The sequence below is a fragment of the Ambystoma mexicanum genome, chromosome 4p, assembly GCF_040938575.1.
Source record: "Ambystoma mexicanum isolate Mex_15411 chromosome 4p, UKY_AmexF1_1, whole genome shotgun sequence".
Taxonomy (NCBI): Eukaryota; Metazoa; Chordata; class Amphibia; order Caudata; family Ambystomatidae; genus Ambystoma; species Ambystoma mexicanum.
Window position 1 is genome coordinate 3,394,755 of NC_090927.1, and position 17,913 is coordinate 3,412,667.

Genomic DNA, 17,913 nt, shown 5'->3' on the forward strand with positions numbered 1-17,913 from the left:
GGCCTGAGGGGGCAGGATCCTTCCTGGCTTTGAAGCTACGCAGGGTCTGCATAGGTGGGAAAGAGTCCACAGCCCCGGGTCTCGTGTATTTTCAACACACAGAGTCTGCAATTTTTGTAACTGTGTTACTGTCAGCCCTTGAAAGTACTGCACCCAGAGGCTCAGAGACCACTTTTGCCTTTTGATGAATTGCATTTTGTTTTTTGTAGTTTCCCAGTAAGGATGGGGGAATAATGCCACAATTGTACACTTTTTGCCTAACATAATTCTGTAAGGATTTATATACCTGAGTGACACTATGGTATGTGCACTTTTCAAGTTATCTTTATTAAGCAGATTATTGTTTAAAGCCAGACATGGGTATGAGGAGGGGAAATGATGAGAGGGAAAGTAAGTCATGAGTATTTGCACACGATGTGGCAAGAGAGTTTGCAATCCTGGACACTGGTGCAGTTATTTTCCCCTGATTGTGACTGCCTTTCAGAGCACAAGTAAAAAGACACATGCTGCCAGAGTCCATTTTTTTCAGAGGGCAGACGCAACCCTTCGGTTTATTTTTTAGGTTGGCAAGCTTGCTCAAGTATTTGGCTACCAGCATTTGATACAGGTTATCATGTTCCCAGTGCAGACGCTTACCCACACGAACACAAGCACTTGTTTCGTTTTGGGTTTTCGTTTCCCAGGGAATACTTCATGACAGATTTCTGGGTTAAAAAGGTGAGCACCTTTTATACTTTGCCAGCATATTTATTAGAACATTTCCTCTCTCAGGTTATTTTTCTGGTGTTCATGACTTTTTTTTAGTCCAATGCTATTTTGTCTTGCACTCTTTCTTCTAAGGGGAAGGTGAACTGAACTATATTTGTATATTTTACTTTAAGATATATGTTCACTTACTGTGTTTATATTCATGGGTGCCAGGTTTTGATGTTCGCTATGGGGCAAAAGTACCCGGGCATATGTTATTCCTGCAGCCTGTTATTCCTTCCCCTTTTCCGTGCTGGGGTCATGCAATCTATCACAACATTCAGCAATAGACTGCCCATAAAACAAGGGACTTGTAGCATGCTGCTTAACCAAAGTGTGTGATCCTTGGCAAATAATGTAATCTCACTGCGCATTGCCTAAAAAGTGTTTCGTTCTCAAACATCATCTTTTATACATAACAATACCACTGTCCAAAGAGGTCAACATCAGTTTGTTATTGATGAATGTCTTTGAGCGATGGGTTGCAAGTGAGGGCCTGTGTATAGGGATATTGATTATTTTGATTTGGAGGTATTTATATCTGTGCTAGCGACCCATGGGGCATCTAAGTGCTTAAGGAGTATCGGTGGAGGCCAGAAACAAAAAGAAGGATTGTGAAAAACTAAGGGAGAACTAGAAAAGAAACAGCTGTAGGTTTTTTCTAAAAGCCTGCAAAGATCTTGTGCTGCTTAGCTGTATGGGAAAAGAGTTCCAGCTGGAAGCAGGCCTGAAATGAGTGTTTTAAGGCTCTTGAACATCTAAAAAATGGTACAGAGAGCAGAAACTGGATTTGAGATCTCTGGTTTCACAAGGAGGAATTCCCTTGGATCAGATCAGCCATGTCTTTGGGAACTGTTCCATAGAAGGTTTTATGAACCAGGGTCATGGGTTTGAATTTGATTTGAGCTTTGACTGGGAGCCAATGCAATCCTAGCAATACTGGATTCATTAGAGCCCTTCGAGGCGTGTTGGTCATGATGCGGGCTGCTGTACTGAGAAGGGTCTGTAGCCGTGAAACGGCTTGCTTATTTGGACACAGGAATACAGCATTACAATAATCAAGTTTGGCCCAAATATTGGCTCGGACTGCAATAGTGAGGTTCCCAGTTGAACGAAAAGGGTGCATTTTATTTTTAACTCTACAGGTGATAAGAGGAGGCATTGAACACGGCATTGGCCTGGGGGAGCATGGACATGTTAGAGTCGAATGTGACACAGAGAGATTTAACTTTAGTGGTTTTAAAGAAAGACTCCTGTGAATGACACACCTGGCCATAGTATGATTGTATTTTGGCTCTTAAGTGGTCAGAGGAGGCCAGTAGTAATTCTGTTTTGGATTGATTCAGACTGAGACAGTTTTCATTTATTCATGCTTGGATACTGTTGAAAACAGTCTGACTACGAGTACCCGTGTTTTGAGAGGATTTGGGTATTTTGAATGCAATCTGAGTATCGTCCACATAGTTGGTCACGCAGAGGCCAAATGTACACATTACACATTGAACAGGCGGGGCGAGAAACACGAACCCTGTGGCACACCGCAGAGTTGAGGAGGTGCACAAGATTCAAAGCTTTTGATTTTAACTGCGGTGAGCCTTTCAGTAAGAAAAGAGGAAAACCAATTTCAAGTTATTTGGTGAAGGCCTAGCTCTGCAGTGAGGCGATCCAGCAAAATGGTGTGATCAATAGTATCAAAAGCTGCTGATAGATCTAGCAGTATCAGGAAGCTTGCACCGTCGGTCTCAACTAGTTGAAGAAGGATATCATTGATATCTATTGGGGCCTTTTCGTTACTAAAAACCTGACTGGTACCTACACTTCTCTACAGAATCTCGCAGCTAAATGTAAGCAGATCTTCCAGGATTTCAAGCAGCTAAAGACTATTTGCAATAGGTCGATAATATGAACAAGTGAACGGATCTAAGGAGGACTTTTTGAGCACCAGCGTACTCCAACTTCTTTTTAAAGAAGAATGGAACCTTCTAAAAAGAAGACATTGACAATGCTAGTCAAAATTGGTGTCAAGCTTTCAAAATGTTTAATTACCTCAGCCGGGCAAAGATCACCAGGAACAGACGTGCGTGTAAGAGTTATACCCATGTCACAAGGGTCATTCATTGCGACAGGTTGCAATGCAAACCTTTCTGAATGAATACCCCAAATGAGGGATGCAGTAATCTCGGGATCTGTTGAAAGCTATGGTGGCTTTTTTGCTATAGAGATTTATTTTTAATGTCAGTCAGTTTGTCAATAAAGTATGTTTGTAAATAGACACCAGTTTTTTGATGGGGCGGGTCAGGGTAGGCACGACCGGGAGTGCTTAATTGCAAAACTATCGAAAATAGCATTCTCAAGGAGCTAGCAGCTGTCTCCATTTGTGAGTTAAAATAAGTTTGCTTTGCTTCAAAAATGGCTTTCACATAAATATGGCGGCAGTTGTTTAGCTCAACATTACGCAGAAAAGTGAGATCGTCATACCATTCCCTCTCTGCAGCTGGAACATTGATTTAGTGAGCGGATCTCTCTGATGTGATCCACTCCCTATTTTGTTCATGGCGATGTGTATGGATAGATTTCAGCTGAGCCAGAGTGTTGAACACTGTTGTAATCGAGGAGAACACGCTCTTGACTAGGTCCTCCAAGTGCATAAGACCACTGATATCAGCTACGCTTTTACTTAGCTCACTAAAGTCTAGACAGGAGCACATTTCTGATTTCCTTTGATAGCTAATAGGAAGTGGAACCGTGGGTAGTTCAGGTGAGGTAGTTTTACTGGATGCGTTCAATGAGATACAGAGAAGATCTGACCAATCAATGGTTTTATCTCTGACCTCAGTTATGCTCATGTTATGGTCTAAAATCCAGTCGATCGTGGAACCCCTAATATGGGTAGGAAAAGTGAAGGAAAAGTGACATGATGTGTGAACCCAAGATCACTTAGGCGCAAGAATAAATCTGATCAAGTGGGTCATTATAGCCCAAGTTAAAATCTGCAAGTAGTGTATTTGGTTTTTTGGCCATAAAAAGGGCAATATAAAATCATGAATGTTGCTGTTCTGAACTTTGGATTTCTAATGAGGACAAAAGACTAAAGGGAGGTCAATTTGACACTTATATCCCTCGAAGTCAGGGCAATTAAAAGTTTGTAGTGTAAGAGATGATTTGTGGCTTGTCTGGAGGGCTGCCCAAAGCAATTGCAGAGGTTAAGATTCACGGGGTCATCATGAGTTTGGCAGTAACCCTTAAAGGCGGCGGTAACGCTATTACCGCTGCATTTAACGGTCTGCCAAATCACGGGTTTGGCAGCATTTACCCCCAGCTCTGAGCTGGGGGAAAATCTGCTGGGAATTTTCCGATTTTCTGTGCTATTACTGCGCGGTAGTACCCCCGACGGTAATGGCGCTGAAAATTCCCCATTGGGTCCAATGGGGAATGGGGAATTCCCAAATGGGCTCAATGGGGAATGGGGGATTACCGTTCCGCCAGACCAGGTGGCGGTAGCGCTATTAGCTCAGGCGGTATCCTGGCGGGAATATCGCCGAGATACCAACCACCTTTTGATCAGGCCCGCAGTCTAAACCTTCCAGCCATCACCTTTTTTGTTGTGCTATAATCACCCGAGTGCAATGGTTATGCCCAAACGTGGGACCCGTTCCTGCTGGGTCAAGAGATCTATGCTACTCCTCACTGTTGATGCCCAATGAGGCTGAAACATGTCTGGGGATGCTTGTGGTCTCATGCAGAAGGGATGTGGCCTAGCAGTTCGGAATGGACTGCCCCTTTGGGGTGGGACCAAGCATGATTTGCATATGGTATTTCCCCTTTCTGTCATGGCTTGGCAGGCGAAGAATGATGTTCTGGAGGGATGCCCAGAGCAATACCAGAGGTTTAATGTTAATTCTAAACTACCAGCCATCACCTCTTTGTTTTGCTTTATCACTGGGATAACCTGGCTATGACCGATCAGCCCCTGGCTTGGCTGACTTCTTCCCTCTTCGATCGACCCTCCCAGGTCCAACTTGGGTCCTTCCTCTCCTCTATCTCTATCTCTACCTGTGGTGATAACCAGGGGTCCAACCTCTCTCCCCGGCTGTACAACCAATACATGGCACTTCTTGCCCACTGCATTGCCGCTCTATGCCCCAACTTTCAGTGCTCTGCGGATGATACTCAGCTCATTTTCAGGCTCCCTTCAGCCACCTCTTCTCCTTCTCTCATCTCTGACTATCTGTCTGCTATCCAGGAGTGGTGTGCGGCCAACGATCTCTGCCTTAATACCAGTGAGGCTGAGATTCTCCTCATCGGCACACCCACTCCCTCCTTTCCTGTCTCTCTTTGGCTGGCCTCTCTTGGCCCTCTTCCTGCTCCCACCTGTGAGGCTAAAAACCTCACGGTCATCTTCAACTCCACACTCTCCTTCTCTCCTCACATCTCTGACATCTCTAAGAAGTCACACTACCAGCTGCACCTCCTCAGAGGTATTCTTCCTTTCCTCTCCTTCCCCCAGAAGCTCACTGTCTCCAGAGCTCTGGTTCTCTCTAGGCGGGACTACTGCAACAGACTCTTTCTAAATCTGCCTGCCTCTACTCTCCGCCCTCTGCAACTCATCCAGAAAAGGACTGCGAGACTTGTCCTTGGCCTCAAGCCCAGGGATCATATCTCTCCAGGATTGAAATCTCTGTGCTGGCTCCCAGTGGCAGCAAGGGTTAAGTTCAAAACCCTCTGCATTGTCCACAAGACCTTCTGGGGCTTGGGGCCTTAATACCTCCAACTCGCTCTTCCTAAATATCTTCCTTCTCGAGCTCTTCGCTCATCCGCCTCCAACTCCCTCAGGGTCAGTCGCTTCTCCAAGCAACGAGTTGGTGGTAGATCTCTTTCTTCGGCTGGGGCACTCAAAACCTTCCTCTTTGCTTCTGCTTTCTCTCCCACTCTCCCCTGCTGAACTCCTGGCTGAAACTGAAACTGCCTTGGTCACCTGGCTACCCTCTGTTTTCGGGCCCAGGTCCCCTCCCCGCCAGTTGCACCCCTGCACTGCCCCCCTGGCAAACGTTGCACTCTGGGGCTGCTTCTGTATCCCTACATCCCCCTACCAGCACTTGACGCTTGATGTCTGCACTTACCCTTACACCAGCCACCATCTGGCCACACTTCTTATCTATTGTTCCTATTATTGTTACTATTTATTTCCTGTTTATCCTGTGTACTGCACTTCCCCTCCCACTTCCCATTCACACTTTTCTCCTTCCCCATCTCCCCTGCACTTGCGCGATCTCAATGTCACCTGGCCTAGTAAGATCGTTGTCACTGTCTTCCTTCTGTTATGCTCCCTTGCTTCGTCGCGCCTTGAAACACTTGTGTATAGGCACGTTATAAATGCCATATCATATCACTTTATCAGACATAATCCTGGTCTCCCTAATCTCTTAGCATTTTTGTTGTAAAAAATATAGACTCTTGAACCTGAGGACCTTGACTTTGATTTGTCTGTTAATCCACCGGGCCATGATGCCCCCAAACAGTCCAATAAACCTGGGACTACAATGTCCCTCTCCCATATGAACTCAAGTATTGCCTGCGAGTCGTCCCCAGTCATAATCAATAACTCTGGCATAAGGAGTGCCTCCTCTGGCACTGAGTCTTCCACTGTCCTCTCTGATTTCTCCTCTTCTGGAAGTTCCAAAGCCTCCGTGTTGTCAAACAAGCCTCCTCCTCCATCGCCCCTCCCTCTTCCTTGTGCCAGTCCCAAGGCTCTGTCACTCCCAACTCCTCCACTCATCATGATCCAATCCCAAATAAATCTCATGGTGGGTACAAACTCCAAGTGCACCTCCTGACAATTAACAACACAATCCCAAGAGAAGTCAACCTCCTGTTCATCCTCCAACTACCCTCCTCCAAACCCTTGCCCCTCTTCCTGATGTCAATTCCTTCCTTCCCAGTAGGAAATAACAACAAAGACAAGTGACAGACTAGGGCAATGAAGGTGACTCAAGCAGGACAGACTGGGGCAAAGAAGGTGACTCAGGCAAGAAGGATAATCCGTTCATACACAAATGGGAACGTTTTAGATTTCACAAACAAATAAAAGAACAGCTGTTTATTATTTTGTTATATTTTGAGGGGGGTTGAAGTCTAGGTAAGGAAAACAAATAATAATACAGGTCACAAAAGGTTTAATAGGACAAACAGAAATACACATGGAATTAGGACTATGAAAGGGAAAGTTGCTTGTTATTTTTTGAACTTTTGGAATAAAAAAGTGAAAAAAAGGAACAGGGGAAATGGCGGGGACTGGTAAAAAGGAAGGATGACAAATGGGGTGTAATAAACACACAGACAAAAGGGGGCGAATTGAGAACAAAAGCATCTATTGCACTGTCAAGAAAGATCGCTGAACTCCTCTAAAATTGAGCAAAATGCCCCTAGAGCACACCTTTTGGGTTTGCCCTATAAGCACCAGCTCCTCCAGTCTAACAGGAAGCTAGCTAGAGTGACATGGTGCTTTTACAGGCATTGTGAGCCTCTGAGAGCATACCGCATCTTGCCAGATGATTCAGTGAGCTTGATAGGCCCGCCAAACGGACACCATCTGTTAGAACCCATGGGACGAGTTTGGACCCCATTATTGGCAGCTGGTGAGTCCGGCAGGAACTCTGAATGCCGAGGCGCATATTCAGTTCATGCCGCGAATGGTTGGAGGTTCGCCCCAGACTTACGCACCCCTGTCATCAACCATGCACACATGCAATTCAACCCTGACTGCCACCAATCATCAACCAAACCAGCAACATTCCATCAACTCTGAACAGCAAGACCCACATGAATGATCATTGCCCACTTTCAGTACATTGTAATGTGTGCATATGTTCAAGAAGCTGGAACAGTGCTGGCAGTGACACATTCTATCAGGGCAAGTTGAGAAATTGGACTGTCTTACCATACCTTTCCAAAGTGATGAGAAAGATGTTGATGATGTTTATAAAGTGCAATTTTATACTGCTTATTTAACTGTTTCTTCTCTTACCTGACAGACACCGCCGCAGTCCAGGTGCAGTGAGCCGTGCCTGCCTGGATATCAGAAACTAATGTTACCAGGTAAACAGGTCTGCTGCTACGGCTGTATCCCGTGCCCAGAGGGTGAGGTGTCCCATCAGACAGGTAATGAGGCTGCCATGTTCTGAGTTTGGTACAGGGAATGGGGACTGTTATGTTTAAACACCAAGTAGTACTAGTTTGCAGACAGAAGTGGAATGGGAACCAAAAGAGGCCCTGGAAATAATTTTCAAAGTGGCCCCAAATTACACATTTTCAGCAAATCCAACCATTTTCCTATGAGAAAATGTGGAATTAGAATGCAAAAGGAGCCCAGGGTGCAGAGGCCTACTGAGAAATCTCCAGAGTTCCCTGTAGGCCAGTCCACCCATGTTTGCAGACCTATCAAGGCCACTGGATTGAAGGAGGCAAAGGCCAAAGGCCAGGCTGTGGGCAATGAGGCACCAGGCATAACTAGTGGCTGCTTGATATGGCTCTGTTCTGCCCTTGACATGCCCTAATGATATGCTTTCACCTTCCAATATTAGCTCCTACTGGGAAACTACTGAATTGTTTCAAACAAGCCTACTTAATCCAGGCTCCATTCCAAAGAACATATATCCCTGTATATGCAACAACTATAACACCTTCTAGTGTTTATACATACAAATCAGTACTTTCAAACAATAAATAGCATGTGTTTCTAAAATACCCAAACTCATTCATCAAAAAGAAACATTCTCACAAATTATAATTGTTCTTTTATAACACGCTTAATACCAGCCAGTGGTTTCTAAGCGGGGATCGGGATTCGAACCTATGTTGCGCTGGGTTCTCTTGCTCCCAAGACAATGGGCCTCATTACGACCCAGGAGGTAAGTTACCGCCTGGGTCGTACCTTTGCCACCATGGCGTAAACTATGTTTACGCCATGGTGGTTGGCGGACTTACCGCCCCATTCCGAGGTTGGCGGGGCGGTAAGTCCCCAATCCCCATTTACCCTTCCCCATTCCCATTTTTGCCCCATAGGGCATAATGGGAGTAGGGAAGGCGTTAATTACGCCACCGTAAATTACGGTGGCGTAATTAACAACAAGGTCCCTTAGCGCCATGGATTTTAACACCTGCTAAAAGCAGGTGTTAAGTCCTCCATGGCGCTAAGGGACCTCGGAATCAGGCGGTAAGGGTCGGCGCTGTTTACGCCGCCGTAAACCCCTTACCGCCTGACTCGTAATGAGGCCCAATGTGTTGCCCCTGAGCTATCCTTCCATTCCACAATCACTTGCACCCATTCAAAATTTCTCATACTATAATTAAATCATAAACCTTATGACTAAAGAGGGATCCTCAACTTTGCTAAATATACCTATTAGCTAATAAGGAGAAACATTTGAATATATACATATAGACACGGAAAACAACAACCAATGGGGGTCATTCCGAGGTTGGAGGTAAGGGATTACCGGCACCTGTAAGGGCACCGATGGCAGTAATCCCTTACCTCCGTATTCTGAGTTCCCTTTGCGGGTCCCTCTTTACCTCCTGCTTTTAGCAGGAGTAAATTACGGGACCCGCAAAGTGACCTTGGAGTAAATTACGGCACCGTAATTTACAGTGCCGTAATTACCTCCTTCCCTATTCCCATTGAGCCCTATGGGGGCAGAAATGGGGAAGGGCTATGGTGAATGGGGAATTACCGGTCCATCCAACCTTGGAACCGTATTCCAATTCCAATTTTATATTGTAATTCACCATGCCGGTATTCCATGGAGCAAAGGGAACTCGGAATACGGAGGTAAGGGATTACCGCCATCGGTAATCCCTTACCTCCAACCTCGGAATGACCCCCAATTAGTTCCTGCGATTTCTAAACGTTTTAAATGCCACCAAATAAATAATTGAATATTTGTAAATATATAATACCTCACTTAAATTAGTGAGAATTATTCTTAGTGTGGCTATGCAAAGACAACAACTTTAAAGAAAGGCTTCCTTATTAGTTTGGGACAAAAGACAAATCCAATCACGACAACTGGTAGGGAGATACATTACCAACTATCAATTCTTTGGGTGTACACAATTCTTGGTAGAATACAGAAGAATTCACAATCAATCAAAAACCTTGAACCAGCCAATGAGCAGTTGCCAAGATATCTTTGACAGGATTGCAAGAATAGTCTCCTCAGTGCTCGGTAGGTGAAGCAGAAAAAAACAACATCGAACTTGACATCCTCATCGCACTCACCTTCCTAATGAAATGGAAATTGATGCTATTACCACCAAACAAGAGAGAACAAAAGTGCATGTTCACTGAACACGGCTTCCGGTCGGGCCGAAATCCATTTCAGTTATTTATCATTATATTAATTTTCAATTTTACTCAAGTTTCACATCCTGTGATGTCACTCACAGGATCCATGAGAGGGAAGACTTCATTTTAAGGAGTGCTACCTTGAGAACCCTGTGCCCTTCATTTTTTGAGGAATTGATTGAGGAATTTATATGGTGCACGCAACAAACCTGATCATATCCTGGCGCAGATGAAATAACATGATCATATGATAATACCATCACCAATCATGTATTGACAGTAGCCTACAGTTGTTAAGAGGTCTATTTAAAAGATTTGTTTTTAACTTTTCTCAGAATAGTGACAGAGATTCCACTTTCCTTAGTTCCAGTGGGAGACTGTTCCACAGTCTGGGCCCAAAGACTGAAAATCAACAATCTCCCCTGAAACACACACCTTGTCATGGGGATAGTAAGCAGGTGCTTGTCCTATAATCTTAAAGACTGAATTGTGTGATACTGTATTGACTTGTCAGCCAGATATCCCGGTGCCAAGCCGTTCAAACACTTAAATATTAGACAGCCGATTTTAAACTTAATGCGATCCTCCACTGCTAACCGATGAAGGGAACGACGAAGGCCAGAAATTATAAGTGCTCATACACTTTCTGCCACCAAACTGCAAGCAACCCAATAATCCACCCGCAGCTCACATTCCAATATCACTGTTCACACGGCATCTAGGCTGGCTTCCAAATGTACAATTTCACATCACCCATGATGAGTGCATCATGTATGGTGACATGTCATATATCCGAATATGTGAGTATACATTAATTTGAGTCCCAATATCATTCGCAGGGAAACATTAAAACATTGCTTGTATGAAATCGAAGGACTATTGTTCTGTTACCCAGGCTCGCCGCAGTCATGCCCCAGAATGCGGGCCTAAGGTAGTTGTCATGGGCAGGTATACACTTGTGGCGAAGGCTACACGTGCATATGCTAACACTACAGTTTACTTTTGAAAATTGGACTGTACCACTGCACAGAAATCTGGCAATTTAGGGCCTATAACAGATGGGACGGCCTCTGGAGCTTCTAAAAAGCAAGTATGGTCTGTGTTTTGGATGGTTGAAGGCAGTTCAAATAAAAACGAGGCAATCTGCCTGGGGTGGTTACTGGGAAGTGGCTGGTTCAGTATCCATAAACTCAGCATCTCCGGAGTCCTACGATCCACCAGAGGTAAGGACATATGCAGACTTGAACTCCGCCGGTGCAGGAAGGACAAAAACAGAAGACAGGCCTTCTCTGTATATGCCCTGAACCTCTGGATCCTCCTCCCCATCAATATCCGATTTGCCACCTCACTTCTACAGTTCAGGAAGGAGCTCAACACCCTCCTATTTAAGGAATGGCTCTTCCCTAACATCTAGCTCCATACACCGTCCACTCCCCACCATACCTGAGAGTGGGTGATCTGATCCCCACTCTTTCCTCCCCTGGTTACTTGAAGATCCATTGCTGGCAATTACCCTCCCTCACTTGTTGTTACATCACCACTCCCTTGTTTCTCTGTTCCCTAACCTTGTTCTTCCCCCTATGTCGACGGGTACGAGCGGAGGAGAGAGCAACAACATCTCGGGGAAACACGCTGAAAGAGGAATAAGTGGCATGGTGGCAAATTGTGTTGATTAATTGATTGATTGAGGTATTTATATGGTGCACGCAACACACCTAATCATATCCTGACGCAGATGAAATTGATTGATTTATTTATTTATTTATTTATTTATTTATTTATTTATAAAGCGCTTTACACCAAGGCGCTGTACAATGGAACAACAAAATACAGAGTAATAACAACAACAAATAACAGTGTGAGCATAGTGGCAACTTGAATCATTCAACAACAAAACAGTGCAAAGAGCAATTTATTAAGAGGGGGAGAAGTGGAGTGTGAACAGGGGAGTGAAGGGAGGGGCAGGGAAGGATTGAGTGAGAGTAGAATGAAGGGAGAGAGAGTGTAAAATAGAAAAGGGGAAGGTGGAAAGGGAGGGGAGGGATTAGAAGAGGGGAAAGACGGGGGGGAGTAGGGAGGGCAGGGGGGGCTTCAAGGTGGGGAATGGAGGAGGAAGGATTTAAGGGAAGTGCGAAATGAGATGTGGGTAGTGGAAGAGCGGATTGAGAGGGGGAGAGAGTTCCAATGCAGAGGAGCAAGAAGTTGGAAAGAGCGGAACCGGGAGGAAGCGCAAGGGGAAGGAGGTACAGAGACATAGCTCTCAACTCACACGCTTTTGGCGGGTGTCTCCGCCTTGTAAACAACTGACTCACCCGCCAAGCCTCAAGCACGCCCATTAGTTTCAATGGGCCTCTCACCCGCCAAAACTAAAATCGGGTGTTTTCACCCGCCTTTGCAACACAAATGGTTGAGAGCTATGCAGAGAGGAGGAAGTGGTCAGCAGACCGAAGGGAGCGAGAGGGGGAGTAGAAGGAGAGAAGGGAGGAGAGATAAGGGGGGCAAGACCGTGAAGGGATTTGAAAACAAGGCAGAGAAAGTGGAATTTTAGTTGTAGGTGGAAAGGTAGCCAGCCTAGTCGAGAGAGCGAAGAGGAAATGGAGTCGCGAGAGGTAAGGAGACAGTTCGAATGGCAGAGTGGTATATGGATTTAAGAGGGGCAAGCTGAGATGAGGGAAGACCAAAAATTATAGAGGAGCAGTAGAAGAGGCGGGAAAAGATGAGTGAGGAGATTAGGAGCTTGGTAGCATGGAATGTGATGGAGGGACGGATTTTGCAAATGTTGTAAAGGTGGTATCTGCAGGAGCGGTAGGTGAGCGAAATGTGTTGCAAGAAGGTGAGAGAAGAGTCAAAAAGAACACCTAGGTTGCAAGCATGAGTGGAGATAGGGAGATTGGAAGGAGGAAAGTGGATGAACGGGGAGGAGAGTGAGGGGGAAGAGAGTTAGCGGGGAAGAAAAGGACTTCAGTTTTATCCGTGTTAGGTGAGAGAAAGCGTGAGGACATCCAGTTCTTGATGGCTGTGAGACAAGAGGAGAGTTTAAGGTGGAGGTCAGGTGTGAAGGAGGAGAAAGAGAGAAAGAGTTGGGTGTCATCCGCATAGAAATGATGGGAGATGCCAAAGGAGGAGATGACAGGGGCAATGAGGGAGGTATAGAGAGAAAAGAGGAAAGGGCCAAGTACAGAGCCTTGAGGAACACCGTAAATCAGAGGGAAGGAAGGAGAGGTCTGGCCTCCCCATGAAACAACAAAGGAACGAGAGGAAAGGTAAGAGGAGAGCCATTTTAGAACAGGGCCTTTGAACCCGAAGGAGGAGAGAGTGTGGAGCAGGAGAGGATGATCGACAGTGTCAAAAGTGGCAGAGAGATCAAGGAGAATAAGTATGGAGGATTGCTTCGCATGGCGAGCAGAGAGGAGCGAGTTGAGAATCGAGGTGAGAGCAGTTTCAGTGGAATGTTTGGGATGGAAGCCAGATTGGAAAGGAGGAAGGAGAGAGGAAGACGAGACAAAGGAAGAGAGCTGAGAGTAGGCAAGGCGTTCAAGGAGTTTAGAAAGGAAAGACAGAAGAGAGATAGGTCTGTAGCTGGCAGTGAGCAGTGGATCAGCAGAGGGTTTCTTAAGAATAGGAATGATCGTTGCATGTTTGAAAGCAGAGGGAAAGATAGAAGAAGAGAGGCAGGAGTTGAAGAAAGTGGTATGGTAAGGGATAAGCAGAGGGTACATTTTTGGGATGAGAACGGAAGGGAGAGGATCAGAGGGGGCGGCTGTGGGGTGGGCTTTGGATAGAAGGGAGGATACATCGGAAGGGGAAACAGATGAGAAAACAGACATGCTGGAAGAAGGAGGAGAGGGGGGAGGAGAAGAGAGGGAGTCAGAGAGGGAGTTAATTTTTTGTCTGAGTGTGATGATTTTAGAGAGAAAGTAGTTGGCGAAGTCAGAGGGAGAAAGTGTGGAATTAGATGAGTGGTCAGGAGAGGGAGGAGAGAGGAGGCGGGAAAGAGTTTGAAAAATCCGACGAGGTTGTGAGGCTTGAGACTGTAGAAGGTTAGAGTAGTAGGTGGATTTGGCCGTAGCAAGGCAAGAGTTGTAAAGTGCATGGTAGGAGAAGTAGGAAGTTTGATTAGAGAGCGAGAGAGTTTTGAGCCAAAGTCTTTCAAGGCGCCTGAGAAGGCGCCGCATAGAACGAAGATGGGAGGTAAGCCAGGGTTGAGGAGGTTTCTGAGTGGGGCGGAAGAGAGAAAGGGGATAGAGATGGTCAAGGGCAGTGGAGATGGAAGATTAGAGGGAAGAGAGAGCATCATCAGGAGAGAGTAGTGCAAAGTCATGGTGAGATGGAAGAGACGAAGAGCAGGTGTCAGAGAAGAGGGTAGTGTCGAAATCACGCAGGTCACGACGTGAGTAGATAGGAACTGAGGGATTATTAATAGTGGAAGAAGAGCGAGGAGAAAGGGAGAATGAGAGTAATGCATGGTCAGAGAGATAGACAGGGAGAGAGGAGACAGGGGAGGAGGGATAGGAGGAGTTGAAGATGAGGTCAAGAGTGGAACCAGAGGAGTGAGTAGGGGGAGAAGGAAGGGGGGAGAGGAGGTAGGAATCAAGGATAGAGAGGAAGGGAGAAGATTGAGAGGGAGAAGGAAGATGGATGTTAAAGTCGCCAAGCACAGTTAGAGGGGAGGGGGAGGGAGAAATAAGTGAGAGGAGGTGATCTAGGTCTTCGAAGAAGGAGGAGAGAGGGCCAGGGGGACGATAGATGATCAGGAAGGAAATAGGGTGGGGAGAGGAGAATGATTTGTAGAGGAATTCAAAGGAAGGGAAGGAGGGAAGAGATGGGGATGAGGAGGAGGAGGTGTATTTGGGGTTATACAGGAGAGCGACACCTCCACCGCGGCCAGAGGGGCGTGGAGTATGGAGGAAAGAGGAGGAAGAAGTCGTTAGGGAAGCTGGGACAGAGGTATTATGAGGGGGAATCCAGGTTTCAGTTAGGCAGAGGAAATGAAGGTTAAGGCGAAAGAATAGATCAAGTGTCGCCACGGTTTTATTACAGATGGATCTGGCGTTCCAGAGGGCAGTATTGATGTGGGCAGCATGGTTGGAAGTGGGAGGATAGAGAAGGTGAGGGCGGTGAGAAAGAGAAGGAGGGTGGCTAGGAGAGCGGGGGAGAGGATAGTGGAAGGGGGCTAGGCATCAGGAGGAGCGAGGAGAGGAGAAGGGAGAGGAGTAGAGGGCAAGGGGGGAAAGGGGAGAGGCGGAAGGAAGAAATGACGGATCGCATAGGGTCAGGGGGAGTAGGTAATGGGTAAACAAGTTGGGGAGTCCAAGTGAAGATGGCACAAAGGTGGACCCAAGTCAGTGGTGTGAGACAGCCGGGAAGGGCTAAAGGAGTCAGAAGGTGCAAGATCGCTTGACTGAGATTGGAGGAGACCAGGTGATTGAGGCAGGAAGATGGGGAGGAAGATCTGAATTGTAGCAGGAGGTCACGGGTCTAGTGCTGAGAGTTTACCGGCAGGACCCAATTTGGTCAAAAGGAGTAAGCACTCAAGGGCGTGGTTGTAGAAGAACTGCTGACTGCGGCGAGAAGTAGCAGTTTAGGGCCGCTGTACCAGAGTGTGAGCCAACAGGTTATAAGGTGGAAAAAAGGCCGATGCAGAGAGAAGTCCAGCCAACGCCCAGAGATATATAGGAGTAGGAATGCGAGGTGATGATAGGGGAAGACCAGCAGACTGTGGTGGGTGGTATGAGAGCAGAATGAAGGAGGTTACCACAACACCGAGTCGCAGTTCATTCCACCACTCAGGAGGACCTGTAGCTGAATCCAGGTGCGGTTGGAGTTTCGCCAGAGCTCAGTGCAGTGGAAAGGGACCGTTAAGGAGGCGCCTCAGAATCACAGTGGGGTAGGAAGGTGGAGGACTCAGGAGGAGATGCAGCGGGAGGTCCCAGGGGATTCGAAGACTGATCCACGGAGAACTTCAGAGCTGCGGAAGGGATGCACAGTGCTGCCTTGTCTCAGCCCAGGAATAGGGGCGGCGGCAGGAGGAGATACCAGGCAGATCCAACTCTGGCACAGTGGGCGAGAGGGGCTGGTGAATGGACGGAGTGCACCGAAGCCACAGAATGGACACACAGATTTGCCTCGATGATATCCGGACTCTGGAGCCAGCACAGCTGATGGATACAGGTTTGGCCAGAAGATTTGGTGCAGAAGAGGCTCACAAAGTGGCGATGTTGGTTAATCACCAGGACTCCTTGTATGGAAGAGGGGGGTCGGGACCCCGTGTGCTGAAGAGGAGCTCGGTGGTCGGGAGAGATCACAAGTTGGATTAGGTGCTGGCTAGGTAGATGGCTGTGACTCAGAGAGGTGTGCCGATGGCTGCAGAGGGCGGAAGGAGGGTCAAGGGGATAGTCCCTGGCGTCAGGTGTGCAGTGGTGGCGCTCTGGTGGTTGCAGGGAGAGATGGAGGGTCAGGTGTGCAGTGGTGAGCGGGGATGACTGCCGCCTTAGAAGAGAGCGAGGCGGGAGGGGTCCCGCATGGCCGGCCTGATGAAGCGGGAGAAAGCCGAACCGGAGCTCAGGCTGAAGCCGAAGACCCTCGTCGTCCGCTGGGGCTCTGAGCGAGGGAGCAGTGGGCCCAGACCCAGAATTGCAGCCACGCCAGAATTCGTGGCAGCTGCTCTTGGACCTCCGATCAGGGAGAGGTGCGCCGGGGGCAGCACAGGGCGCGAGGAGAACCCGGGGGTTGCCGCCGGTACCTGGTCCGCAGTGGTGGGTGGGGGCGACCACAGCCCCGGAACCGCTGACCCTCGCCGTCCGCTGGGGCTTAGAGTGAGAAAGCAGAAGGCCCAGACCCGGGACTGCAGCCGCGCCAGAATCCGTGGCAGCTGCACCCGGACCTCCTATCAGGGAGAGGAGCTCCGGGGGCAGCATAGGGCGCGTAGAGAACTGGGGAGTTGCCGCCGGTACCTGGTGTGCAGTGGTGGGCGGGGGCGACCGCAGCCCCGGAGCCTACAGAGCCGGTCCGAAGAAGGAGCGGAAGAAGGCCGTGGAGGGGCTCAAGTTAGTGCTGATCCAGACGGACCCAGCCCACGTCGTCCGCCAGGGCTCCGTGCATAGAAGAGGAGGGACCGGGCCACGTGGAGGTTGGTGGAGGGAGAGACCCCGATGCCGGTCCGATGATCATGTTGTTTATCATACGATCAATAACATGATCATATGATAATACCATCCCCAATCATTTATTGACAGTAGCTTACAGTTGTTGAGAGGTCTATTTAAAAGTTTTGTTTTTTACTTTTCTCAGAATATTGACAGAGATTCCACTTTCCTTAGTTCCAGTTGGAGACTGTTCCACAGTCTGGGCCCAAAGACCGAAAATCTACAATCTCCCCTGAAAACACATCTTCTCATGGGGATAGTAAGCAGGTGCTTGTCCCCTGATGTTAAAGACTGCATTGGTTGATACTGTATTAACTTGTCCGCCAGATATCTCGGTGCCAAGCCATTCAAACACTTAAATATTAGACAGCCGATTTTAAACTTAATGCGATCCTCCACTGCTAACCGATGAAGGGAACGACGAAGGCCAGAAATTGACTAGTCTAACTGCCACATTCTGTGCCTTTTGTAGCCGATATGTTTGGCAGGAGCCCCAACGAGTAAGCCATTACAATAGTCCAGCTTTGAGTTCACTAGGGCTCCTTCCAATATGGAATGGTCCTTCTCAGGCACGTAAGGAAGAACCTGTCGCAGCAGCCGTAGTTTAAAAATTGCTGCATGGACTTTGTCTGAAACCTGCCCGTCACCGCCCATATCGCTTTGCCAAATGCATCCAAA

General features: G+C 47.5%; 1 long non-coding RNA gene across 1 annotated transcript in view; it reads left to right on the top strand.

Annotated features, from left to right (window-relative positions):
* Positions 1-7,785: 7,785 nt before the first annotated feature.
* Positions 7,786-17,913, top strand: part of LOC138452532 (uncharacterized) — a 472,666-nt gene continuing 462,538 nt past the window's right edge. The window contains exon 1 of the long non-coding RNA XR_011260205.1: positions 7,786-7,905. This is a non-coding gene — a long non-coding RNA (uncharacterized lncRNA). The remainder of the gene's footprint in view (positions 7,906-17,913) is intronic.